The sequence below is a fragment of the Protopterus annectens genome, chromosome 17.part0 (genome assembly GCF_019279795.1).
Source record: "Protopterus annectens isolate FY-2018-M chromosome 17.part0, PAN1.0, whole genome shotgun sequence".
Classification (NCBI taxonomy): Eukaryota; Metazoa; Chordata; order Ceratodontiformes; family Protopteridae; genus Protopterus; species Protopterus annectens.
In genome coordinates this window covers 263,205,946-263,218,644 of record NC_056751.1, presented here as the reverse complement: position 1 = coordinate 263,218,644, position 12,699 = coordinate 263,205,946, and the positions used below count along the sequence as shown (strand labels likewise).

At 36.9% G+C, this 12,699-nt stretch overlaps 1 protein-coding gene across 1 annotated transcript in view; it reads left to right on the top strand.

Moving 5' to 3' along the window:
* Positions 1–12,699, top strand: part of BDNF (brain derived neurotrophic factor) — a 136,169-nt gene that overhangs the window by 2,945 nt on the left and 120,525 nt on the right. The gene's annotated exons all lie outside the window — the stretch shown is intronic.

Below are 12,699 nucleotides of genomic sequence, written 5' to 3'. Positions count from 1 at the left end.
TCCTTTGTGAGAGGCGTTTCTGTACAAGCAGTATTCCTTTGTTTGTGAGATGAGCTCTCAACTTGAAAGTGGTCTTTTCTTACAATGAATCTACCGCCTTGTCTGCAGTGTACCCTTCTATTTGTTTCTAATCTTAACTTGTTTTGGCTTTTTGCTTTGAAGCAATTTCCAGTTTCAAAACATAGCTGAATTAATTTGTTTATACAAACCTGGGGGTGAGCACATACAGAAATGGTAGCACATAAAATAATCTTGCCCCGAAGAAGAGAATATCCGTGGAAACGATTAAATGACCGGTTAAAATCGGACACTTTATCATTTCAACACTCCTTTCCTTATTTATTTTACTGGACTGAAGAACTTAAAAAGCATATTTAAAATATATTTCCTTCTCCTATTTTTAGCTTTTGAAGATTTTTTTCGGTACGAAATTTCAAACGTGTATAAATTCCATGGCACAGGCAATAGCACTTGCATTCCAAGACAGCGCTGTTTAAACTGGAATATTCTTACTTACTGCTTCCTCAGTAATATTCGATAAGGTGTAAAGGCTAGAGATATAAGCGCAACTTGCATCTTTATAATAATAATTTAATAAAGCGTGCTGTTTGCTTATACGTTTGGGAAGATACTACACGTTCCTATAATGCGACCGATTTTTGACATCCTAGCAGTAAAGGATACTAAAATCTTTTAAGCACTCAGCCTTCCTTACACATTGTAAAAATGCATTCGGCAGTCCTTGGGTGATATCTTAAGGTGTGGGTCGTCCCTTTCAAAATATATGAATGCAGGTTTCTACGCTGTGCACTGTACCTTCTATAGATTGCCACACCTCTATATCCTTTTATATTTCCTGCTATGTTCATTGCCTGAGTTGTTCAAATTGTTACTGTGTGTAATAGACTCCATTTGTCGAGTAATTAATTCTGTTTTGCTGACACTAAAGTTTGATTTATTTTATAAAATCTGTTTTGTATTTGGCTTGATTCCTGGTATAAGTACAAACAAATTTACTCCCTTATCCAATATATGCATGGATAAATCATGTTTTTAAACTGTTTGTACACCTGCTGTCGAAAAGGGAAAGTTACGTCTAAAATTGCTTGATAACCGGTTTAAGAAAAGGTAGCTGTTTTTTACTAGTTGAAGTGTAATAATCCACTGTTTTAAATGAAAAGCACGCTTTAAGTAGTTTTTATCGTGTGTTATCTAGACAGTCAGTGTTAATGTCCTTATAAAACGACTCCGTAATGTAGCATATACCTTTCCAAAATCCCATGACTGTTTTTTTATATACAGGACCACAACCACGCACTTCACACACTTAGCACTTTTTCCTTTTTAAAACTGTTGGTCTCCTGACACACGTGTACATTAAGGGTTTTCTACTAGCATTAAAAAAACAGAGATAACAGCTACCGACACACTTCAGTAACAGTGTAACAAGCAGTAATTGCAAGCGAGTTTCTCAGAGTATCTACCGCACCTAATGATGCCAGCTACGTTGAATTCTGGGATATGTAGTTTATCGTCTGTTAGCCTAGCGCTAAGCAATATATGACTTCAACATTATACTATGATACAGTACCAGCAAACTCTGAGAAAATAAATCAACAGTATAAACATTTTAATGTTTACGTATTCCATTCACATTCATCTCAGTATTAATTCATACTATGTAAACAGTTTCCTAAAGCCAACGATATGCACCATTTGTACAAAGCAAACAAAATTTATGTTAATACTAGTTTGCAGTAATTGCATTTTAAGCGGCATTTAACCTAATTAACATAGAATACAGATTTTAAAAATGTGAAATGCTGTTTCTTCCGAACGATGCATTCTATTTAATAATTAGAGTAACATATAATTATAACTTTTTTTTGAGAATAAGAACCTTCTGTCCCGAGACTTCGATTATTTATCTCTGAGAATGTCCCCTTATTGCACAGCTTTTGAAAACGCTCTAAATGACTCAGAAATACGAGCTTCTATGATGGGTGATGTGCTGATGAGGAAAAAAATGAATGTAGTGGCAGATTCAACTGAACATTGTTCGAAAATAGTGTGTGTGTGTGTGTGTGTGTGTGTGTGTGTGTGTGTGTGTGTGTGTGTGTGTGTGTGTGTTTCCACGCATTTTCAAAAGCTGCACTTCAGTTAACCAGAAGTTTTGTAACTTCAAAGAAAGCAAGTACTGAAAGTGATTTTTCATTTATAATAATATTTATATTGAACCAATGATTTGTGGCATTTCTGAGTAAGAAAGAGAGATGAAATGAAAGACAGAGCATGGGAAATAGCTGGGTAGAGAAAGTGAGTGTAGGATTGAAATAATGTGCACACATGTATTGCAAATTTCAAAATCAACGTCTGCACAGCCCATACCCAGGCTCCCTGCATTGCTCATGTTTTGCTACACCTATCTCCTGGTATGAACTTGCTCATGTAAAATGTATAAACTGTAAACAAGCATTCTGGAGTGTTATAGATACTTACACAGTGAGCCATGTTACTTTAGTGTTTGGTGCATTCAGCAACATTTTGATGTTGCCCTTTGCTTGCAAAAACTGTATTCAAAATCAGCATAAGAACATGACCCATCTGCAAAACAAGATACACAAGCATTCAACATATTTGATATTTAAAAATATATTCTGCTTCAGAAATAATTTAATAGTTCTGATATGTATACGAAACTTCTTTTACCATACACACATACTGAGAATCTATTTTTTGATGCCTTATGACATCTTTCTTCATTGCCATCCCAGAGAAGATACAGTTATATAATGTGACTGCTTACTTCTGTTTATCATTATGATTTTGTATGAAATATGGTTTTAAATGATGACTGTTTCAGCCCATTTATGAGGATCTTAAAAGAAAAAATAAATGAAAAATATGTGATCCTGGCTATATATAAACCAGAAATGATATGCAGCATTTGCCAAATGACTGTTCCAAAGCACAAATAAGGAACTGTATAATATCATTTTGGTTACAAAATAAACAACTGCAGGTTTTAGCTCAACTAGTACTTTTTATTAGCAACTTGCAATTAAATGTGCTTTAGACTGCACTCAGACAGCAAATATTCAAAACCTTTTCTTGGTAAGGTAAGAACATTTAGAAGATGATAAATGTCATCAGTGGTTAGGTTTTAGTCACACAGATTCTTCTTAAATTATCGTTAAATGTCAAACATAACTCAGTCTCATCACAGAAGCAAGGTAGTTTACACAAGAATATTTCTTCACATTTCCTCAGCTTGCTGCTTACAGAACAAAAAAATGTGACTGGCATTCTGTATACCACCCCCCCCCCCCCCCTCCACAGACACACATGCATATACACTACTGTTTTTAACTTGTTTTATTTATTTACTAATGTATTATTTATTTATTTATTAACTGGTGCAATGAGGTAATGTACTAAGCCAGGTGGATCAATTTCAGGCATTGCTGTTTGCTGAGTACAAGACATAATACGCAGATAAAAAATGTATGTGTCATGTAGTTAATCAGACTTAAACTACATTGTACATAAGATATCTTAAATTACATTATAATAAAGCTTAAAATAGAAAAAATAAATACTATACATAGCCCTTAACCTAATGTACAAAAAAGACAAAAAGCTCAACTCAATGAATTAAATATAGCAAAAATAAATAAATAAATGAATACATAAATACATAGATAACGCACAAAATAATGAGATGCATTTAGTCTAAAACTTTACTACAGCTAATAAAGATACCAGCAGAACTAACTTTTTTCCCTCGGGAAACTAAACTCCTTCAAGTTGGTGCTTAAATATCAGTAGCTTAAATAATTCCAATATATCATGTGATGCAGCCATGTGATTGTAATTAAACTGAAAAGTATATTACATTAATTAACAGCTATTTTATTTAAAATTGCCTTAAAATAATATGGCCATTAAGACCATCGTAAGCAGAAGTATTCAGCAGCACTTGACAGTGAAATTCTTTCTCATCCAATGTCATCTTCAGTGTTTTTAATCCTGCGATCCTTTTCCACAAAGTCTATTACACTAAATAAAAACTTCTTAAAATTTTTGCAAGACCAAGTTTGTGCAATGCATTCTTTTCATTTTCAGTACTGATGGTACAGTTATGTATACAGATTCTTCTTTGTAAGCAATGTTCTGTGCACTCAATGTAAAAGGCATCACATGTGATACAAAATGAAACCTATATTAATCCTTTAGATTTGCAATTAAAGTAGTTAGATGTTTTGTAAGTCTTGAGTGCTGTAAAGAGAATAAATTGGTTATGTGTCTATACTGGTTGCATATAATCACCAAGGGCAGATCATGCCTACTCAGCCCGATGGACTTCTTTAAGAAGGTCACCAAGGCAATGGATGAGGGTAAAATGGTGCATACCACCTACCTTGACCTAGCTAAGGCATTTGATATAATATCCCACTTGAGTATTGTAAACAAACTCACAGATATAAGCATAAATCCCTAAGTTACATACTGGATAGCCAGTTGGCTCTCAGATAGGACCCAATAAGTTAGGGTAGAGGAGAAACTTCCACAAAGAGGCCAGTCACTAGCAGAGTCCCTCAGGACTTTGTGTTGGGTCCACTCATTTCTGGCATCTACTTCTCAGAAGTAAAAGCCAATGTCAAAGGCCTCTAACTGACAAAGTTTGCAGATGATTGCAAACCAAGAGCAGTCATAAAATCCCCCCAAGACACTAGCTTACGAAAGGAAAGACTAACACAGACAAATGGCTAGTATCAAAGCCACAACTTAAAGCTCAGTGCCAAGAAATGTTTAATAGTACCCTTTGGGAAGTTATCCATCCTAGAAAATTATTTAATCTATAGCACACCCCCTAAGAGTAGAACCAGTGGTTGGGAATGGGGTACACATACTGATAGTAGCCTGGTTTCAACCAGCATGTGTCTTAGGTAGTAAGGCAATCATCCTATGTTATTCAACTTATAAGCAAGGGCATGGCATCTAAGTCTAAGGAAGTCATTGTTCCACTGTATTCAGCCCTCATCAGCCCCATCATTTAGTACAACACCACCTTCAATATGTACCTGACCAGGCACATGCAACAACTAGAACAGCCACACAGGTTCCTTACAAAAAGAATACAGGGTATAAACAGTATGTGCTATGCAGAGCACCTCAAACCCTCTTTTATACTCTGTTTCCTACAGACTCTTGAGAGGTGATCTGTGCCTGGCATATACAGGACATCCTTGGATCTTATTTTGATGGATCTTTTGCATACCTGTGAAATTAATAGTATCAGGATTACTCAAGACAGAGATTTAAACTTTGCTTGCAGCATAAACAGGACACGTTGGAGGGAGAGGTATGTGTCTCAAAGAATTCCCCGTCTTTGGAAAAGGCTTCCCACTTCTGTGCAGCAGAGCTCTTCCTTAATCCTATTTAAGAGAAACCTGGACCAGTGGATGTGAAACTGGAAATACACCTTGGGTCTAGCACCTATGTCTCTAATGGACAGAGACAGTCTGTAAATCATGCTCCAGCTAACATATACACCTTAAAATAACCACTAAGGCACATACATTTGCAGGATGCAATTGGGATGCTTGGATAGTCTTCTAAAGGCTCAAGTGATCATTAGCCAAATATACATCTATGAACCTATGAACATACAAAAGCATCCCTTGCTTTAACAGAGTCATGAACATCTTGTCTTGTCCTATTTTCTAAAATATCCTTAGTTTTAAAAATTATCTTATTTACAAAACGTGGGTTGTCACCCAAAAATGTTTAACTGTCTTATCTGTTCTCTGTAAGAATTGATATGATTGTAAACTACTGGAATGAACTGTCAATAACTTGAAAAAACTAGAATGAGGCTGGAATGAGTGTCTTCATCTGTTAATTACCCAGACCTGTGCTGAACAGGTGCCAGTCTCTCCTTTGTGCCAAGTCTTCTTGTACCTTTTACAATAAAGTCTGCACCCACTGTAGTTCAGTTAGGAATGCTTTATTATGTACAGTGGAGGTAGATGACAAGAATATCTGAATACTGTCTCCAATAACAGTGCTGATAAACTGAAACAGTCTGTGTGTGAGTGAGTTGTGTGTGTGTGTGTGTGTGTGTGTGTGTGTGTGTGTGTGTGTGTGTGTGTGTGTGTGTGTGTGTGTGTGTGTGTGCATGTGTGAGTATATGTGTGGGGGGGACAACTACAGGTGTTTTTATAGTTTTATTAGAAATATGTTAAAGACATAAAATACTATGTGTCACTGTCTGCAGTTAATAAAGATGTGCATTGAAGATATAACAGTATGAAGGATTTCTTTTGCACTGAAAATTAACTTCTAATCGTGAGTACACAGTCATAGTCAATAGCTCCTAGGCATACTATTTTCAGAAGTACAATGACTGAGTGTGACATTTGTCTGGGAGAAGTAAAACAAGGAAGAAGTGGGAGCAACTGGTTCAGAATCTATGGAACAGTGCTTTTAGCACTGTTTATCTGATCTCATTCCAAAACCTTTTTAGTTCTTTTCCCATGAGAAGAGTTTGGTCTGTCACTGGATTTATATCTGTCCTGATTTTGGAACCCTCTGTAATGGATTGCCTCGGATTCCCTGGCCCCCAATTCCCTTTGTATCCTCTCCCATTCTGTCTTCCCACAGCATAGCTTATGTATGGGTGTTCTCAGTCTGGATAAAGGTGAGGTGGCCAATAGGACTGTGAAAGACTGTAATGAAGTGGTAACTCCACAGAAGGCTGTGGAACAAGAGGCAGTTGCTTCCTTCAGTGGGACTGCCACTAGTTTGGAGCTAAAGCTGTGTATCAACTTGTGGATATTTTCTGTTCTCACCTAGTTGGTTATTTTCTGTGCCTATCTTGTTGGGTTTGGACATGTTCAGTTCCCACATGGCTGAATATTTTCAATTCCTATCCAACTGGATATTTTCAGTCCCAGCTTGATTGGTTGGTTACTGCTTTTAGGAAGAGGTCACTCATTCTTTGCCATGCCAAAAAGGTCAGGTTGTGACCTCTTATACTTGGGCTTTAAAAGCAGTTAACCCTCTCCACTTTTTAGATGTGATGACTTTATCAACTTTTGTAGATGTCCAGATATTTGCTGACTTTTCTGTAATCTACTGAAAAGTTAGGGGGAATCTTTTTAAGCTTTTTGAGATAACTGTTTTGATGTAAAAAGATAAGCCTTCAAAATATATATCTCAGAAATAATCACTTTCATTGTCTGAAAACACATCATCTAGATCATACATGTCCTTTAAATGGTGATGCAGTTCTCATGGATTCTGATGAGTGCCGCATTTTAGAAGATATGCTACCTGCCTGATCCTTCTTCTACTGTGATATTTTCAAAGCTGTCTTCAAATAGTCTAAGTCCCTCAGGCTAATTTGTTCTCTTTCTTCTTAGAACCTCCTGACCAGTCTATTCTTCCATTACTTTGGACTACCTAACTTTTATTCAGTAGTTAAGGATAAAAGGCAGTGGGCCTATATTTTATCCCACCTATCCACAAAATCACCCTTCTTTGCTTTTAAATTGAAAAAGTTTATGAAGCAATTGCAAAACTTGCCTAATAGGTTTAGAGATTTAGTACCACTGATCTCTCATATGGTGCTTTTGCTAACCAGACTGAGAGAGTCGTCCCTGACAGATTTAGAATTGTTCTTGTATGTCAGTGAAAATGTGTTAATTTAAGCAGATTATCCATACCCAAGTTTATAAAATCAGTACCGTTCAATAATGCAACAAGCATGTAACTGACAGTGCTATTCTTACAAATATGTAAATATTAGAATAATAATAGGACAAAACAGGCATTCATCATGCCAAGACTTTATGGTTGATTTCACCTGAGTATTCTCAACAACCACCTAGAAAACAGGACTACCATTTACAGCCTTAGCTGTCAACCTATCTACAAACTGAGGAACACTGTCTCTCATGATGTAGAACAGTTAATAGCAACATATTAATAACATCAAATATGAAGCAAACATCATGGTTAAAATATGCTACTATATACTTATAAAAACTTATTTTGAAAAATTAATAGGACTGAGTATAGTTTTTCATGGATATTAGTACAACAATCCTTAACAATTAATGTGAAGCAGACTCTGCATGGAACAGTGTGGAACATAGATTTTTTAATTCTAAAAATGAGAAACATTCTCTGTAATGAGTTACAGCTGAGACCTGTGCTTGTAGAAGTGTCAAGGAGTCTCTGTACCGAAAAGCAAGGTAAAATTCCTTATCCACAGGAACTCAGCTACCGCGGTCCTTACAATAGGACAGTTTAGATTTACTTACAAACAATAACTGCCTTGATAGCCTGCAGAGAAAACTGAACAAATACCATAATAATAAAGAAAGTAAACACCAAATTCAATGAGGACAAACCTTTCAGATTTTACCCTAATGAGCTGAAGTTCAAAGAAGAGGTTTCACTCCCTTTGTTCTCTGAAACATTAGGAGCATTTTCAACAAAAGTTGCAAAACAAATTCACCAAGTGGAAGCAGTGTGACTACAAATAACCATTATATCTTAAATATGGATCACACAATTGGCTTAGGCTGGGCTGGCACAAAATGTCAAGAAATCCATGTCACCCACAATGGCATAACAGTTACATACACTGTGTAGGGCATGTTCAAGTATTTTTTCAAGTCTGAGGTGTCACATAACTAAAGTCTAACATGTTAAACACACTGAAACAGAAAGTAAATAAAATTCCGTGGATAAAATATACTACATTTTGGCTATTACAGTATAGCAAAATGTATCCATCAAAATGATTAACTAGTTTACTTATGAACTGCTACCCTCAGTGAGTACACAGCAAGTTTGGAGTCTTTTCAATATCTGCTTCATCCACTTATGGTAATACAGAGTAAACATATTCACAAAGGAGGGAAACGTACAATTGTATAACTCATACCTGTCTGATTCAATAAAGTTTCACCCTGTTTTGCTTTGTGAATATCTTTTCAAATGATAAATATGGATTATATTTCATTTTTTACTATATATTGATTTGCCTGAAATGATACTCTGACTTACACATCTTTGGTGAGATACAACAGTAGTGAAAGCTTATTGTTATTACTATTATTTTAAGCTTTTTCAACAGTTAGCTTACAACCTTTTTCATGTTTAGAAGTTATAATTGCTACAAATATTGCAACAGTAACAGTATATATATATATATATATATATATATATATATATATATATATATATATATATATATATATACTACATCTTAACTACAAGCAATAAAGATATGTAAACCCTGAGTTTGTGTGTGTGTGTGTGTGTGTGTGTGTGTGTGTGTGTGTGTGTGTGTGTGTGTGTGTGTGTGTGTGTGTGTGTGTATACCTATATCTCTCTATCTCTCTACATACAGATAGATGTTCACACACAGATGGTCAACTATGCATTTAGCTGACCTGCTTAGTGAATGTTCTGTTTTGTTGGTCTTTCACTTGATTGGTGCTGTGGTCAACTGTGCTGGGGTCACCTCCAGTGCACTTTGTAAGATGCTGCACTGTAGACACAGATGTGTGGCCATGCATTTATTATATAATGAAGGAGGTGTGATGGTGAAGCCACCATGTAAATACAGTGTGTACATATTGTATGGATATTCTATGTACCAATCAGAAAAGTAATTTTATTACTGTTATTTATGTGATAGTAGTAGGAAAAATACATCATGGTGGTGGTAGTACAGTGGGGACCACAAAGCATGCATAAAAGTACCTTTGCAGTCATTAATGATGAGAGCATTAGTTTCTATAACTAACAGTGTTGTCACTGAGATTATTTTGCTTTTCTGAAGGGTGACTGAAATTAGTCATCATATGATAATACGATTTCATATATCTATATAAACATATACACATACCTATATATGAGAGTGTGTGTGTGAGAGATGTATACACACACACATATGCACACAAATCCTACTGAGCTCATTACACAATATACACAATTCCTCCTGTAAACACAGCTTGAAACTGATAGCTTAAGTACACATATGTTTATAACACATGTACTCGTGGTGCTGCGGTAGCGTTGTCGCCTCACAGTAAGACGTTGTCCTGTTCGATTCTTAGCTAAAGCGTCTTCTGTGTGGAGACATGCGTGAATGGGCGTACCTTCGTTGAAGGTTGTGCGTCAGGGCTGGCAACTCGGTACGTAAAAATCTGCTGCCAATCATTAGCGGACAGGAGTTCCACTGTGGCGACCCCTAACCGGGAAAAGCCGAAAGATACAACAACAACATTCAAGCCCATACAGTTACAAGCAAAATAACAAAATGCACCCCCCCCCCCCCATTATATTATATTCTCACTCTGTGTCACAACATCTTGGGGAAAGAGTGGTCTGAAAACAAAGTGAATACATTCTCTTACTCTTTCTCTGGATGCTGCAGTGTTGGAGAACACACACAGTACCACTCAAAAAGTAACATACCAGTCTTACAATTAGTGTACTAAAAGACAGAAGAACTTACACCCCTAAGCTGTAATGCCCAAATCTGATACAAACAAACTTTAGTAAGCTTATATGTTTGGAGACAAAAGTGATATTTCAGTAGCCATGAATGTAATATCAGGATTACATTTCCAATTTCACACTTCAGTGTATACTAAATAATAACACTATCATTTTGCATACAAGTTAAAATGTTCATCATTTTCCTTTTGTAGTTATCACATTATGGGACTTCTTTAGCAGTGCATTAAACTTTTTACACATTGCAAAACTACTTTCCATTCTGTATTTTTTTTCTAAATTAAATTCCAGTCTGTACTACAGTTTTAGAAAAAAAAAACTCAGTCTAATCACTAGGTCTTATACCCACCAGAGAAACTAGTAAAGGCTGCCATTACAAGTGGTCATTTAGATGGCATTCTAAAAAAAATCTGTTTACATGTAAGGCAGAATTATTAATGAGTTTCATTTCATAATCCTAAGTTTAGATCTGCCAGTCTCAATTTGCTTGTTGTGTGACTCTGAAAAAGTCATTTAAATAGATAGTGCTCCCTGGTTAGCTGTTGAACAGAATTACTCGTGTCTAGTAGGCTGACCCAGTTAAAATATAAAACAATTATATTAAAAATGTCATAAGGGGTTACACACACAAACAGATATCTATCTATTTTATATATATATATATATATATATATATATATATATATATATATATATATATATATATATATGGGCCCCTATCATAGGTTCATAGGTTCATAGGTTGATACTAGGCTATCTGCCCTAGGGCATTTATAAGCCTAGCCAGAGTGTGTTTGGCTTTCGCCACCCTTTTATATTAGTTGACTGTGCCTCTGTATAGCAGGTCACAGAAGAGATCCCAGGGGTAAACCTACGATCTCCCATCCACTCGTCAAGATTTCTCTTGAAGAGGGTCATTGAGGGACTCTGCCTAACATAGATTGGGATTTTGTTCCAGAGTGAGGGGAGCCTCTGGGAAATGAATCTGTCCCTCCAGCATGTCCTATTTATTTCTGTGCTGAGGTTTAAGTCCCTGGAGCATGTAGATCTAAGGGATTTGGATTTCCTGAGGTGGAGCATGTCCATTAATTCTGGGTTGGACATGGCTTTATACGTCAGGCACAGATCGCCTCTGAGTAGGCGGTAAGCAACTGAGTAGAGCTGGAGTTTCTTTAGCCTAACTGAGTAGGGCATCTGTTTGAGTCCCTTGATCCTCTTGGTGAGGTACTTTTGGGGTCTTTCCAGTTGCCGCAGCTGTCAGGTAAGGTACATCCCAAATGGGGCATTGTATTCAATTATGGGCCTGATGAGTGATGAGTAGAGGGGCACAATGACCTCTCTTGATCTAGATGTGAACCCTTTCGTGATAAGGTGGGCTATATAGAAGGTTTTTCTAACCACTTTGGCAACGTGATTGTCAAAGGAGAGATTGCTATCTACTTGGGTCCCCAAATCCCTAATTACTTCTTCCGTACTTAATGGATTACCATCTATGTGGTAATTTGTGGGCACTTTGTTTTTCCCAAAGGGGATGACTATGCACTTTTTGGCATTTAGCTTTAGGCTGTGGCTCTGGCACCAGTTATCCGTCTCTGTGAGACCCTTTTGGAGGATGCTTGTGTCAGTCGACGAGTCGATTATGGCTCCCAGTTTGCAGTCATCTGCGAACTTGGTCAGCCATAGTCCTCCCATGTTAGCCTGTACCTCAGAGAAATATATACCGAACAAGAGCGGTCCCAGGACTGAGCCTTGTGGGATGCCACTTGTAACTTGTAACTGGTTTAGAGTCTGACATGGCACCTGCAATTCTGACCATGTGGGTTCTATCCCTGAGCCAGTTTGCAACCCATCTTGTGACATAGGGGTTGATATTTAAGCTGGTGAGCTTATTTATGATGCCCGAGTGGGGTATTGTGTCGAAGGCTTTTGCGAGGTCCAGGTAGGCTGTGTGGACTACCTTCCCTTCATCTATGGCCTTGGTGACTGTTTCAATGAAATCGACCAGGTTTAAGAGGCAAGATCTGCCCTTAACAAAGCCGAATTGGGTAGGATCCAGTGTTTGGAGGTTCCCAATGTCTTTATTTATGAGTTTCATGATGATACGCTCCATAGCTTTGCAGACCAGGCTAGTCAGGCTTATAGGGCGATAGTTTCCGG